This window comes from Papio anubis, chromosome 11, assembly GCF_008728515.1.
Source record: "Papio anubis isolate 15944 chromosome 11, Panubis1.0, whole genome shotgun sequence".
NCBI lineage: Eukaryota > Metazoa > Chordata > Mammalia > Primates > Cercopithecidae > Papio > Papio anubis.
The window spans coordinates 95287469-95303203 of NC_044986.1; the positions used below are offsets into that span (position 1 = coordinate 95287469).

At 40.1% G+C, this 15735-nt stretch overlaps 1 protein-coding gene across 4 annotated transcripts in view; it reads left to right on the forward strand.

The window, feature by feature from the left end:
- Nucleotides 1-2730: 2730 nt before the first annotated feature.
- ZNF438 (zinc finger protein 438) overlaps nucleotides 2731-15735 on the forward strand; it is a 177558-nt gene continuing 164553 nt past the window's right edge. For all 4 annotated transcript variants that reach the window (XM_031652418.1, XM_021943956.2, XM_003903515.5 and 1 more), the window contains exon 1: nucleotides 2731-3037. The gene's annotated coding sequence lies outside the window, so the exon portion shown is untranslated. The remainder of the gene's footprint in view (nucleotides 3038-15735) is intronic.

Below are 15735 nucleotides of genomic sequence, written 5' to 3' on the forward strand. Positions count from 1 at the left end.
TGGGCACTTGACCTACTTACCTTGTGTTTAAAATGGGGATAACAACAGTTCTTATCTAGTTGCAAGAATTCAAGGAAATAATGCAGTGCTTGGCACAGAATCAACATTCAGGAAATATTAGCAATTATATTTCTTTCACTTTTATTTTCCCCAAATATTAAGTACTCTGTTTTGTCTTAATTCAGCTTTTCCTAGCTTGCTAAGTAGGACCAAGGGAAGAGATGTATGTATTGACATAGAGGGCTCTGGAAGCCAGATTGCTACAGGCAGCAGATATCAAAGAGAAAGAATCACAAGGGGAAACTGAAAGCCCAAGGGTCATAGCGGAGGGCCTCAGTCCTTCCAGTGCTAAACCTCCAAGGTCCGAGGTTTTATTTTCTTAAAGAAAGCAGTTCCTCTCTTTAATAACGACACTTTTGGCCCTAGCTTCTCGCTTCCTGTCTAGGTCAAATTCCAGTTTGTTATAGAAACTTGACTGAACGTGAGTGTGTATTTTCCCACAAATTTCTACTTGACATTCCTTGAGGTTGTGATCCTTGCTTGGGTACCTTTACTGTTGGCTATCTTCTGTTCACTGCGTTTACTTTTTTCCTGCATCTGGCAAAACAACGTTTTTTGTGTTTTTTTTTTTAATACCTGGGATTTCAAGAGAAAGTATATTGAACAATACGACGGGAAGACTATATTCTACAATGCCATCTTTCAGAGGGAAAAGTATTCTATAGGAAAAACATTTAATACATTTGGTGTATGCTTCTTACCTATTTCCACTCCAAAAAATAACAGATGACATGTACCTGTGAAACACTCCCATAAGGTATACCTAGCAACTCAAAAAAATTACGATTTTTAGAAATGATATATATAAAACATTTTGTAAGCATGTAAACTATGAAATTAACAATTTAAAGGTTTCTCAAAATTGTTTTGCAAGGAAAAACATAAATATCACTGTTTTAAAAATATGCAGAACTTAAAAAACGTTAATTTTTCTATACCTCTGCTCTACAGAAAAACATTGTTACAATTATGTACAGCCTTTACAAATTCCTCTTACATCATTTGATAATGATTAAAACTATTTAATATTCAGATAAAATATACAAATATTTTTCAGATCAGAACATTTAAAAACACGTAGATTTTTCTGGAACAATAAACGTTTTTATTTTTAACCAGCTCAGATCTCGAATTAAAACCCAATATTCCCGTCATCACTCTTTCCTATAAAAATACGACAGCGTTTTCAATGAGAGTGTAAACAAACCATTGTTTCAGGTTTTACTTACAACTGGAGCTGCCTTGCAAAATCCCTGCCCTGGCCATCTGCCACGGTTCCAAATAAGTTTACAAAAGTGAATCTTGCCATTTTCAATACTTCCTCCTTTGGGTCTATTTATTCCGAAGCCTGTTTTTCTCATTCTTTTTTTTTTTTTTTTTTTCCCCCAAGACGGATTTGTGTGAGCCACTTTTTTACCATAACATTTGTTTTTTCTGCTTATGAGAGTGTAAGAATTTCAGAAGCCAAATGTTACTATTTTGTTGTCAGTTCTTTGAGCCTTCATTTTTTCCGTCTATTGAGTCCCCTTTTTAAACCAGAACTCTGTTTCTGAGGGCATAAAAGAGCAAAGAGGCCGGGCGCGGTGGCTCACACCTGTAATCCCAGCACTTCGGGAGGCCGAGGCGGGCGGATCACGAGGTCAAGAAATGGAGACCATCCTGGCTAACACGGTGAAACCCTGTCTTTACTAAAAAAAACAAAAAATGAGCCGGGTGTGGTGGCGGGCGCCTGTAGTCTCAGCTACTCAGGAGGCTGGGGCAGGTGAATGGAATGAACCCGGGAGACGGAGCTGGCACTGAGCCAAGATCGCGCCACTGCGCTCCAGCCTGGGCAACAGAGCGAGACCCCGTCTCAAAAAAAAAAAAAAAAAAAAAAAAAAAATTAGCCGGCTGTGGTGGCGCGCGCCTGTAATCCCAGCTACACAGGAGGCTGAGGCAGGAGAATCGCTTGAACCCGGGAGGCGGAGGGTGCAATGAGTCGAGATCGCGCCACTGCACTCCAGCCTGGGAGACAGAAACACTCGTCTCAAACAAACAAAAAAGTGGGGAGCAGAGAGTGGGGCGTGGACACGGGAAGGTATCGTGAGATGACTGGGTGGGGGGGCTGGAAAGTTTGTCCTGGCGAAGAAGTGAACATGTTTATCCGGATCACCGTTTGTTAAACTTAATGGAGGTGAACAGCAAACCGTGAGTAGCTTCACCCAGCCGAAACGGGAAATCCGGCAGGCCAGGCAGAAGCTGAAATCTGCAAGGAACGGGCTGGGCTGGAGGCGGCGCCAGGGCAGGAGGGGCAGGTGGGGGCCCGCGGGAGCCACGAGCCGGAGCCGGAAGGGCGGGACCCAGGGGGCAGGGCCTAACCAGGCGTGGGAGGGGCCGAGTCAAGAGATGGGCGGGGTCTGGGCGGAGTCTACCGGGAGCCGCGTCGAGCCGGGGCGGAGCGAAGACCCCTGGGAGAGCTGTCTTCTCAGGGATGAGGAACGGCCTGCACCTGATGGAGAGCAAATGGCTATTTCCACACGTGGAGAACTTTTAACGAACACGTGAGGAAGGCGGGCAATGTCTGTGGAAAAACTACCTCACAACCCAGGCGTCCTACTCCAGCCCCCAGGGCGACAGCTTGTTTACAGTATTTCTGAAGGTCTCCGTCCCCTTTTTTCGGCCCCTCCTCCTACGCTAACCCCGGCTTCGGGCTTTGAGTGAGGCTTTGGTAGAGGAGAGGCCGCCGCAGGCGCCCCGGCCGGCGAAGCCCACTGGCATGCGGGTTCTGAAGCCTTCTGCGCCCGCGCGCGGTGTCCGCCACGGGGCGGTGCGTGGAGGTCGGGGGCGTGGAGCTCGGGGGCGTGTCTCCCGCCGCAGCGCCGTGGGCGGGGCGAGGGCGGAGCCTGGGGGCCCAGTGGCCCGCGCCGGCTGGCCTGACCTCCCCGAACGCTGGGCCCGTGACGTCACCCCGCCGTGACGCGCACGCTGTAGGAAAACTGTAAGTTTACGAGGATTCCTGCAGCTCCTTGGGCTTGCGGGGCCCGCTGGCAGCTGGCATCCCCGGCGGTGGTGGTGGCTGTGGGGGCGTCAGTTCCTTGGGTAGCCGCCGATTGTGACAAAGGGGCAGGTGCCTGCTCAGAGTGGCAGCGCGCCCTGCTGGGCGGGAGGGATCTGGGGTGCGGGAGGCGAGGCCGCGCCCCGTGGGGCAGGGCTAGCACCTTTTCCCCTGGGGCGGGGAGCGTCCCCGAGCCTGGGAGCGAGGCCTTAGAAGGGGCGGAAAGTCCAAATGGAGAGTACCTTTTTTTCTTCTGTGATAAAGGGACTTAGATTCCTCTTCTCCCTCTTAGCCCTGGAGTTTGACACGTGAAGTCGGGGATGGCGGATTCCTCTCAGAGACTAGGAATCCTATGTCCTGGCCGTTGGGATCTCGCAAGTGACCAAGTCGTCGTGGACACATTTATAAGATAACCACTTGCTGCCTTAGTTTTCTTTTTGTGTAAAATGGAGGTACAGCAGCCTCTGGCCTCCCTAATGGTCGTTCCCACAGCACTAGGAACACGTGAGATAACACAAGTGTATAAATTTGCTAGGAGAAAGCTTATACACAGACACTTGGTTATTCTGAGGAATGTGGTAGCCGCTGGCCATTTGACCAGGAATCTTGTAGACGGGGAAGTTTTTCACTATTTTGCCTACCCCCAACAATCTTCCATCCATCTGATCCTATACCACACTGCAGCCTGTTGGGTGATATGAACTGTTGTCACTAAACTTGATAGAATGAGGATCCCAAGAAATAACAGGTATCGTTAGCATGGTACTCTTGACAATTACAATGCCCCCGTTGTCTGGGTTTTGCAGAGGAAGCTTTCAGTATGCTGGAACTAGCACATTATACACAACATAGACTCACTGAGTTTTAAGGATTGCTGTAAAAAATTAAAAGAATGAGAATATCCAATCATCGTATCTGACTGCTTGAATATTTTGGTCAAGGGGTAGTACATTATCGATTAGTTGTTTCTAGACTATAATGCCTCTCAAACTCCGGGACTAGTATTTGTCAGGAACTTTGAAGGGAAGAATACTGTGCACACTTCAGGGTGTATTTATACAGGAGCTCGAGAGTTCACATTTCTGTAAATTCGTTTCAGGAGTGTGATATCCTTTCATCCGGGTGGGAGGAGCCTTTGAATCAGAAAGCGGGGCTTCTAATTTTTGTTCTATTCGTTAACTAGCTTTGCGTCCAAGGACAAGTCACCCAAACTTGGAACTGTGTTTTTCTTATCTAAAATGAGAGCTGATGGTATATCTGCTGCTGGTTTTTCCAGGATCAAATGAGATCACGAGTGTGTAAATGAAAGGCTTTCTAAGTGTGCTATTGTTATTAGGAGATTCGAATTGGTCGCCTAGCCTGGATGAGATGTGAGTCAGAAATCTCTAGAAATAGAGCAGTAAAGAAGACAGCCTCCAGCCTAGCAGGGCTCATGTTGCAGTGGGAAATAAACGAACAATACGTGCATAATGTAATTTCAGATAGTCCTAAGTGCAGTGAAGGGGAGGAAGAAGAGAGGAGGACAGTGGGGGAACAGGGAAAGTTGTTTTTGGTAGGATCTGTCAGGAAGAGCCATTCAAATGCAGGGACAGTTGAATCAATTGAAGTGTGAGGGAAAAAGCCTGAGGTTAGAAGGTTTCAGAGAGGAATAATAATAGCAATGAACACTTAAAAAAAGTAGAGCTTACCATATGTAAGGCACTATTGTGAACACTAAATTAGAGTTTTACAAGTCTCATGGTATAACCTAATATCTCCATTTCATAGATGAGGCAACTGACACACAGAAAGGTTAAGAATTTGCCAAAGGTTGCACAGCTAAAACGCTGTAGAGACTATTTGAACGTGGGTTGTCTGACGTCAGAGTCCAGGCTCCAGGTGACTGTAGTTTCGGCCTCACAGCAGGAACAGCACAGGACAATGCTCTGAGGTGGCCCAGACACAGCGAGAGTGTTTAGAGTACAGCAGGGAAGGGGGAAAGTGGTGGCCAATGATGGTCAAGGGCCAGGCAGGCCGTGGGGTCCCTTGTAGGCTGTGGTGAAGTAAAGGTGTTATTCTAACTGCGGTGGAAAACCACTGGAAGGTTTGCATCAAGGGACTGGTGTCTGATTTAAGTTTTATTATATGGAGAATTAACTGTAGATTAGAGTGGGTGGGGTGGAGTGAAAATGGGGGAAAGCTGCTGTGCCTTGCGGGTGAGATGATGGTGGTTTGGGCTGGGGTAGGTAGTTGTGGAGATGATGGTCGGCGGTAGAACTGATAATGCGTTTTGAAGGTAGAGCGGACGGGATGAGCTGATGTGGAATTTGAGGAAAAGGGAGAAGTGGTGATTTCTTTTTTTTAATTTATTTTTATTTATTTTTATTTATTTATTTATTTTTTTATTTTTATTTTTATTTTTTTTTGAGACGGAGTCTTGCTCTGCCGCCCAGGCTGGAGTACAAGTGGTGATTTCTTAGGGTTAGCCTGGAACAACTGGAAGTATAGTGGTGCTGTTTACTGAGGAAAATTACAAATTTAGTTTTGCACAAGTTCTAAATGCCTGTTAGACGTAGTCATAACAACAGTGCTAGTGAAAATAGTAAGTACTATGTAAGTGAAAACCGAGTCCCAGGCAGGGTTTTAACTACTTTTACCTATATTAATTCATTTAATCATCATAAGAATTATATGTGCAAGCAACCATTATTGTCCCCATTTTACACACGAGAAAATAGAGGCAAAAAGAGGTTATAAGTGACTTGTCTGAAGTCACCCAGATTGTGAGTGATGTAGCTCGGATTCAAACCTAAGCAGGGTGGCTTTGGAGTCCATGCATTGAATCCCTGTAACCACCTCCGAGTGGACATGTTGAGTGTGCATGCCTGTGAATTTGGAACTCAGGGGAAGGTCAGGGTTGCAGATACCCATTAATTTTTCTGAAGAGAAAGCCTGCTTTTATTTTTCATCTAAGCTTTGGTTGGCTGTGGGAGAAAGATTATAGGCAGTGGGACTGTGCTAACTGGTCTTTCATTATGTACCTGACTGGGTTCATGCAGCCAGTATCTGGTATTCCCCTGCCCATTCTGCCACTGTAGGTTCCATAGGGGCAAGGTCTATCTCTTTAACTTCTCTATCTCTAGTCCCTAATCCAGTGCCTGCTGTGCAGTAGATGTTAGGGATGACTTTATATGCTGGGCATTTGGTTAGGTGTTGGAAGTTCGGAGATGAATAAAACAGTTCTTTACCTAGAGGAGCAGAGTATGAGGAAAAACCTGTGGGAATAAGATTAGAGTAGACTAAATCCATAAATACATGCTGATTAGTTCATTCTGGTTTTCTGCACCCTCCCCTCCTCAGCTTCCATGACTTGTGAGATGGGGCATGAAAAGGGCAAAGGGGCAGAAGAATGCCTAAGCTGTTGCAGGATGAAGTTGAGGCTCCCCAAGAGTCCTTTTCAACAAAAGAATTACTCAAAATCATGCATATTTTACCATATTTATATTAGTTTTATTTGGCAATGATAGAATTTTTACCAAATGAAATAAATTCTGATATTTGACTATCCTTGTGAAGTGATGAGTTTTTTCAGTTCTATTACCTCAGTGTTGACAGGGCTCACCAGAGAAATAAGGGAGTTGGCTTGAAATGTTGCAGCTTGCATAATAGAGGGTGATGGAGGGGCTGGGTGAGGTATTCAGGCAGGTTTCCACCAGTTTAAGTGTATCATGCCAAAGTTCCACATATTGGAATAAGTTTGAATTTCTCTGCTGACCATCTCTAACATTGACATGTATTTTTTTTTTTTTTTGTCATAGAAAGGGGATCTGGTGATGTATGTCATAGGTGGAATTGCAGATTACATCTCGTATAGCTGGAACATTGTAGAACATGGAGACTAGAACAATACAAACAAAAAAAGATGTGTCTTGTTCCTGTAGATCTTTCACGGCATACCATAACCTCAACAGTTGTCACAATTTTATTACTTCCTAACATGAGTATTTCAAATTTAAACCATTTAAGGATTGTATAAAATTGCACTGCTATAGATTTTATGGTTAATTTCAGAATTTTTTAAAGTATATAAAATTATATTTTGTTTTAAGCTTTCATTGGGAAAGTATCTAAATAACCCAATCTATGATTACTCCTAAACAGGAGCCCTCTACTAACATAAATGTAGAGGGATGCCGTCTGATTTTGCAGTTCACAACATTTTAAATCTGCTCTTGTAGCTTCCCTACATTTAATGGAGTTGAAATGATTAGTCTTTATTTATACTACATTTGCAGTTAGTTTCCCAGGAACATCAGATACCCATATATGGTATAAAGTAAAATTGCATAGTCAGTAGCCTACTGATGCTCAGGCAATACTGACTTTTAAGTTCAGGCTCAGTGAGGGCAGGTTGATGGTTATTTAATTGTGTCAGGTAGCTCCCAGCAGAGGCGAATGATGGTAAGTTCTACCTGAAAACAGGAGCCTCTGTTCCTAACACTGACCATGTGAAATATAACATCCTAGATAGTAAGTCAGATTCCTTTTAACATTTACATTTGCACAAACAAATTTTAAACTATTTTATGAGTAATTTTATATATATGAAGATTGATTGTTGTTGAAAACAGTGTGTCTAGCCCAGTGATAGTACATACTGAGCATTTAAATAATTTTTTGAATTAAATTTATTTATTTTTTAAATTATACTTTAAGTTCTAGAGTACATGTGCACAACGTGCAGGTTTGTTACATATGTATACATGTGCCATGTTGGTGAAATGTACCCATTAACTCGTCATTTACATTAGGTATATCTCCTAATGCTATCCCTTCGCCCTCCCCCTACCCCACCATGGGCCACGGTGTGTGATGTTCCCCACCCTGTGTCCAAGTGTTCTCATTGTTCAGTTCCCACCTATGAGTGAGAACATGCGATGTTTGGTTTTCTGTCCTTGCAATAGTTTGCTCAGAATCATGTTTTCTAGCTTCATCTATGTCCCTACAAAGGACATGAACTCATCCTTTTTTATGGCTGCATAGTATTCCATGGTGTATATGTGCCACATTTTCTTAATCCACTCTATCATTGATGGACATTTGGGTTGGTTCCAAGTCTTTGCTATTGTGAATAGTGCCGCAATAAACATACATGTGCATGTGTCTTTAGAGCAGCATGATTTATAATCCTTTGAGTATATACCTAGTAATGGGATGGCTGGGTCAAATGGTATTTCTGGTTCTAGATCCTTGAGGAATCGCCACACTGTTTTCCACAATGGTTGAACTAGTTTACAGTCCCACCAACAGTGTAAAAGTGTTCCTGTTTCTCCACATCCTCCCCAGCACCTGTTGTTTCTTGACTTTTTAATGATCGCCATTCTAACTGGTGCGAGATGGTATCTCATTGTGGTTTTGATTTGCATTTCTCTGATGGCCAGTGATGATGAGCTTTTTTTCGTGTGTCTGTTGGCTCTATGAATGTCTTCTTTTGAGAAGTGTCTGTTCATATCCTTTGCCCACTTTTTGATGGGGTTGTTTGATTTTTTCTTGTAAATTTGTTTAAGTTCTTTGTAGATTCTGGATATTAGCCCTTTGTCAGATGGGTAGATTGTAAAAACTTTCTCCCATTCTGTAGGTTGCCTGTTCACTCTGATGGTAGTTTCTTTTGCTGTGCAGAAGCTCTTTAGTTTAATTAGATCCCATTTGTCAATTTTGGCTTTTGTTGCCATTGCTTTTGTTGTTGTAGTCATGAAGTCCTTGCCCATGCCTGTGTCCTGAATGGTATTGTCTAGGTTTTCTTCTAGGGTTTTTATGGTTTTAGGTCTAACATTTAAGTCTTTAATCCATCTTGAATTAATTTTGGTATAAGGTGTAAGGAAGGGATCCAGTTTCAGCTTTCTACATATGGCTAGCCAGTTTTCCCAGCACCATGTATTAAATAGGGACTCCTTTCCCCATTTTTTGTTTTTGTCAAAATTCTACTTGCAGTCACTTTTTTTTTTTTGGCATTATTATCTTCAACTCGTATATATTTGCAGTAGTAGCTGGATGCTTGTTTGTGTACTTTACACTGTAAATGTTTGAATATATTTAAATAATTTATATAAGTAGCACTTAGTTTTGCTTCATGTCACATTTGGTTGCTTGCGAATCACGAGGTCAGGAGATCGAGACTATCCTGGCTAACGCGGTGAAACCCCGTCTCTACTAAAAAATACAGAAGAAAAAAAACTAGCTGGGCGAGGTGGCGGGTGCCTGTAGTCCCAGCTACTTGGGAGGCTGAGGCAGGAGAATGGCGTAAACCCAGGAGGCGGAGCTTGCAGTGAGCCGAGATCCAGCCACTGCACTCCAGCCTGGGCGACAGAGCGAGACTCCATCTCAAAAAAAAAAAAAAAGAAAATAAATTAAAATCTTTACGTTTGATTTTAACACATAACACTAATGGCTAATAATTAGTAAGTCTAGGTGGAGACTAGGCTTTAGTGACAGGTTAACCAAGTTTTAACCCCAAAACACACAGAAGAAAATTCTTAGGGAATGTTAAGCAAAACCAGTGTGTTGATGAAAGGAATAATTTAACCATAACTACGTAGCTATTATTCTTCAAGTTGTTACCATTCTACAGGGAGTATTTGCTTATTCGGTTCTTAAATTGCAAAGCTGTTAATTTCAATTTGCATTGCAAGCCACCAATCAGTGTGAAATAAATAGTGGAAGATGATACTGTGATGAATCTGAACTCAGAATGATTTTTTACTTTCCAACACACTCTGGGGACATTTGGCAATGTCTAGAAAACATTTTTGGTTGTCACATTTGTGTGTAGGGGCATTACTCCTAGCATCTAGTGGATTGAGGCCAGTATAGCATGTCACTGAATGTCCTACAATGTACAAGACAACTTCTCAACAACAGAAAATTATCCAGTTCAAAACGTCAGTACTCCTGATGTTGAGAAATCCTGTAATATCTTTTCTCCCTTCCCTCCCTCCCTTCCTCCCTCCTTCCTTCCGTTCTTCTTTTTTTTTTTTTTTTTTTTTTTTAAATACTTTAGAAATGGAGGTGGTAGGTTTAAGTGGCAAATGCCTGACTTGGATAAAGGATTGTGTTGTACTGCTTTTAGTCTGTTGGATAGCTGAGCTAATTTGGTTCTTTTACTGAATGGGAAATAATTCTTGAATCTAATAATAGTAGCCTTGAATTTTTTTGGTTGCCGGTGTGTCTAGTGTTTTTACATTTGTTTTGGCTATGAATATATTTCTTACTAAAATTAACTTAATCTGGACTTTATATAATCCTGGATTGTAACAGGTTTCCTAGTGTGAATTCCCTTTATTGTTGTATATGTTAAATTAGCTATCTCGGAGTTTCATGGTTTATATCTATCAAAATCCTTTTCACATTAATTTTCATTTTTGATTGTTACGAACAGTCCATAAAATGTGTAGGGTGTGTATTATCCTCACTATTAGACTAATGAAGAAACAGACTTAGGTTAAATGACTTTCCATATGTGTTAGCAAGTTAGTGATGAAAGCAAATCTAGAACTGTATACCTAGCAATCTTTTAAAGTTATCAGTTATTGTTATCCCATTTAATCTTCTTGACAGTACTGTGAAATAGAGTTATTACTCTCATTTCATAGAAAAGGAAACTGGTTTCGAGATACTAAATAACCTATTCAGTGTCACCCAACTCATAATGTAGTTTGGCTGTTTCCACTGAGCTGTTCTGTGTCTTCAGATATTCTCCAATAAATAAATCTGACAATTTCTGGATAAATTCACAAAGTCTTTGCCTAACTTAATTTTAGATCTCTTGATACTTATGTTGCCACTTGAATCATTGGTAATTCAGTGTTTGTAAGCCTATTCTAATTTGACTTAACTAGAAACTTATCTGAGTTTTGGTAAACCGTACTTGCTGAGTAGGGGAGAACCATGCTTGCAGAACATGGTCCTTTAAACACGCAGAGATGTTTTTATATAGGGTTTTGAGGAAGCACAGTGTTTGAGATTGGCTGATTTTGAAAAGTGCAAAAATTTAAGGATTAGCCAGCTTTAAAGTTAGAGTTTAGAGACTGACGGGCTTTGAGGAGCAAAGGTACTGAAGCGGGCAGTTGCTGATTGGCTTACTTTGTTGACAAAGTACTTACGTGGAAATGTTGAGTAGACTTTAAGGATTGATTGGGGTAGAGTTAAAACTGGTTTTGTGGTTACTTGTTTCCAGCTCACGACTAGAGCCAAAGAACAATCTTTTCCTTTCTTGAAGTTGAAGAATACGTACTTTTTATGTCAAACATGTTAATGTTAGCCATGGCACTAACATAACATACTTTTGATTTTCCTTTTCTTCTGAAACTTAAAAGAAAATTGGATGTACAACTATCACTTGTTTTCTATCAATTTCAGGGTAGTATATTTGGAACCCAGGCTGCCTCAAGGATTATTTTTATATATAGTTCAAAAGGTAATATATTATTTGTGGAAATATATTAATGCTTTAAAAATTATGGTGAAAGCTGTGTTGCTTTTATGTCTATTTTTTTTTCTCTTGTGGGAGTGTGTTGTATTATGTGCCTGCCAAAATTAGTCTTGATAGATGCCAATTATAGATCTAGAAGTGTGTTGTTTTTGCTGTTATTAGAGATACATCTAGAAGTGATTACTTTTTGAAAGTTACTTGGAAATTATTCTTGTCAACATTATGAAGGATTAATGATTATATTGCATATATTTTACAGAACAAGGCAAGCAAAATATTTTAGTATTTGCAAATCATGTCACTATAATTATTATATCATAGTACCATTTATATAAAGTATTAGGTTGGTACAAAAGTAATTGCGGTTTAGGACCATGAATTTTAAATCATAAGTAGGCCCAGACACATCTTTATTAATCAGAATAGGAAGCATTATAATCAACGTATTTTTGCCAATGAGAAATAAGTTTGTTCACTCCCATAGCTTAAAAATTCATGCTTTGGGATTTGGAAAGCGTTTTCTGCTTTCCAAAAACCTGCTGGTTTTGGAAGCATTTTCCTTTCAAATAGTTGTCGAGATGCTTGAAGAAGTGGTAGTTGACAAGAGGTCAGGTGAATATGGCAGATGAGGCAAACTTCATAGCTCAATTCATTCAGCTTTCGAAGCGTTAGTTGTGTGTCGTGCGGTTGGGCATTGTCATGAAGAAGAATTGGGCCCTTTCTGTTGACCAATGCTGGCTGCAGGTGTTGCACTTTTCAGTGCATCTCATTGATTTGCTGAGTGTACTTCTCAGATGTAATGGTTTCACCAGGATTCCGAAAGCTGTAGTGGGCCGGTATGATGGCCCACATCTGTAACCCCAGCACTTTGGGAGGCCGAGGTGGGTGGCTCACCTGAGTTCAGGAGTTTGAGACCAGCCTGGCCAACATTGCGAAACCCCATCTCTACTAAAAATACAAAATTAGCCAGGCATGGTGGCATACACCCATAGTTCCAGCTAATTGAGAACTGAGGCAGGAGAATCGCTTGAACCTGGGAGGTAGAGGTTGCAGTGAGTTGAGATCGCACCGCTGCACTCTAGTCTGGGTGACAGAGCGAGACTCCGTCTCAAAAAAAAAAAAAAAAAAAAAAAAGAAGAAAGCTGTAGTGGATCAGGCTGGCAGCAGACCACCAAACAGTGACTCTGACCTTTTTTTGGTGCAAGTTTGGTTTTGGGAAGTGATTTGGAGCTTCTTCTAGGTCCAGGCACTGAGCTGGTCGTCGCCAGTTGTATAAAATCCACTTTTTGTCACACGTCACAATCCGATTGAGAAATGGTTCGTTATTGTTGTGTAGTATAAGATGAGATGGCACTTCAAAATGACGATTTAAAAACATTTTCCCTCAGGTCCTGAGACACCCACTTATCCAGCTTTTTCAACTTTCCAATTTGCTCCAAATGCCAAACGACCATAGAATGGTCAACATTGAGTTCTTTGGCAACTTTTCACGTAGCTCTAAGACGATCAGCTTCAATGATTGCTCTCAATTGGTCGTTGTCAACTTCTGATGGCTGGCAATGATGTTCCTCATTTTCAGTCTCCTTTGCAAAACTTCTTGAACCACCACTGCATTGTACTTTTGTTAGTAGTTCCTGGGCCAAATGCGTTGTTGTTGTAAGTTGTCTCTGCTGCTTTATGAACCATTTTGATCCTGAATAAGAAAATCACTGGAATTCGCTATTTGTGTAACATCATTTCCATAGTCTAAAATAAACATAAACAGCAAGTAATAAATCATTAGGAACAAAAACATAAAGTGAGAAATGTCCATTAAAATGATATGTAACATAGCCACATTTATTTTAAAAATGTATTCCAATATCAAATGGCAAATTCCAGCAATGCAAAACCTGCAATTAATGTTTGCACCAACCCAATATTTCAGTTGTTTAACATTTATTTAGAATATTTTTCTTTTTCAGAATGAAATAAAGAACTGCTGTACTATCTATAACTATTTACTCTGTGACAAAACTTTTTCTAAATTGATCTTTCACAGTAATATTTTAAATTATTATTTTCCTATGGAGATGTTAAAATAAATTTAAGGCATTCATTATCTTAGAAGTTATAGAAGTCAGAATGAGTTTTTGGTGTAATTTCTTTTTTGTATTGAAGTTTTATTTTTAAATGCCCTAAGTGCTGTCTGTATTTACATATGTAATAAGCTCATAACATGTTAAAAAATGGGTGCTATTGTAAGCTGAGATCACGCCACTACACTCCAGCCTGGGTGACAGACTGAGACCCTGTCTCAAAAAAAAAAAAAAAATGTTGCTGTTGTTTTTATATGCAGCCTCTATTTCCTTCCTTAATCTACAGGTTTTGTGTCATACCTTCATTCCTGCCTTCCAGGTAGGAATAATCCACTGTTAAAACTATGTTTGTGATTTAGATATTTTTATGGGAAAACTCTTTAAAAATGTAAAGTCTGATTCTTGTCTCTGTTGACAGACCAAATTTCTGAACTGTATGATAGTCAACCTTAAGAGGTTAATCTTAGCCTAGTGTGAAAATTAATACTATAGTTAATATATTATAAAATTACTTATATATTGACATTGACATTATGAACAATAAGTAATATTGTTTTTGACAGAGCTGTTTAACTACTAAAAGATATTGAAACATTGTTGTCTTTAACAGTTAAAAACTTTACAAATTTATACTAAGGAGAAATAAGAAAAACCTTTTTATCTGGGAATGCAAGCTCCTTTAAATTTTCAGGCCCAGAAAGGCATTTAAAATGTAACAGCAGTACATCTCATTCCCCATAGAGCTAAATAATGACCCCTTCAAGCTGCTTGCTATTGGGGCTCCAGACTAACTGACGCCAAGTACCCATAAAATGCCATGTATGCTGTAGTTCAACAACATATACCCAATCACCAAGCAATGTTATTTTTGTAAACCAATGAGAATTTCTGATGAACAGCTTTTGTAATTGCCCCCTCTCCTGATTCGTCCTTTGTTTCTTTAAAAACTTGAGACTCTCTTTTGTTTTCTGGAGCACTCAGCTAGGCAACTTGGAAGTTTCGTCCCTGGCTGCAGTCCTCAACGTTTGTGCTTGAATAAACTCTAAACTACAGTCTGACCCTTTTGATTATTTTAGGTTCACACTAAATATGTACTTAAAATTCTTAGGAAAAAAAATTGATTCCCAAATATGGTTACTGGGATTATTCTTGTTATCTGCAGTATGAAGTAAATGGATTTGAAATGTGTTTTTCTCTGTGTACATGCAGTGAAGAGTTGGGCTCTTATTTGCCTAGTGATATGATAAAGAATCCTAGGTTTGGTTATCTTTTGTAGTAAAATGAAAAAAAAAGAGTTACATGTTCTTCAATAAAAGACTTATTTTCTAGTTTTTGCTAGTATAATGGGTAAAATGGTAGCTCAAATTTTAATTTGCATTTTTTTAATTACTAGTGAGTGAGAGTGAGATTCTCTTCATTCACTTGTATGGATTTCACTTACAGTTCCAAATTTAGCAAATAAAAATACAGGTACCTTGTTAAGTTTGAATTTCAGGTAAGCAACAAATAATTTTTTAGTGTAAGTGTGGGCCATGCGATATGCAGGACATACTTCTACAAAAAACAATAATTATTTATCTGAAATTCAGATTCAGTGGGGCATCCTGTATATTATCTGGCAAACTTAAATTCAGTTTCTGTGAATTGTCTGCCTCTGCCTTTTTGTCAGATTTTCATTTGCACTTTCTATCTTTTGGTTGTTGTTTTTGCAGCAGTTCTTGGCATACACTGGATTTTAATCCCTTGCCTTTGTTAGATGTTGCAAACATATTCTTCCAGTCTTTTGCCTATCTTCTAATTTTGTCTGTGGTGTCCAATTCATCAAAGTTGATGCCATCAAAATTTGTCTATGTTTATGCTTTTGAGATCTTGAATAAATCTTTCGTCATCCCAAGGTTGCAAATATGTTATTTAACTTTTTTTTCATTAGCATTACAGTTTTATACATTGGTTTTTAATACATTTGGTATTTATTTTATGGGAAGAATATTAGGAGATGAGGTTAGAGAGGCAATGAAGGGGCACATTGTGTGAAGACTTGTTGGTCATTGTGAGGACTTTGGTTTTTATGCTAAGTGAAATAGGAAGCCCCTGGA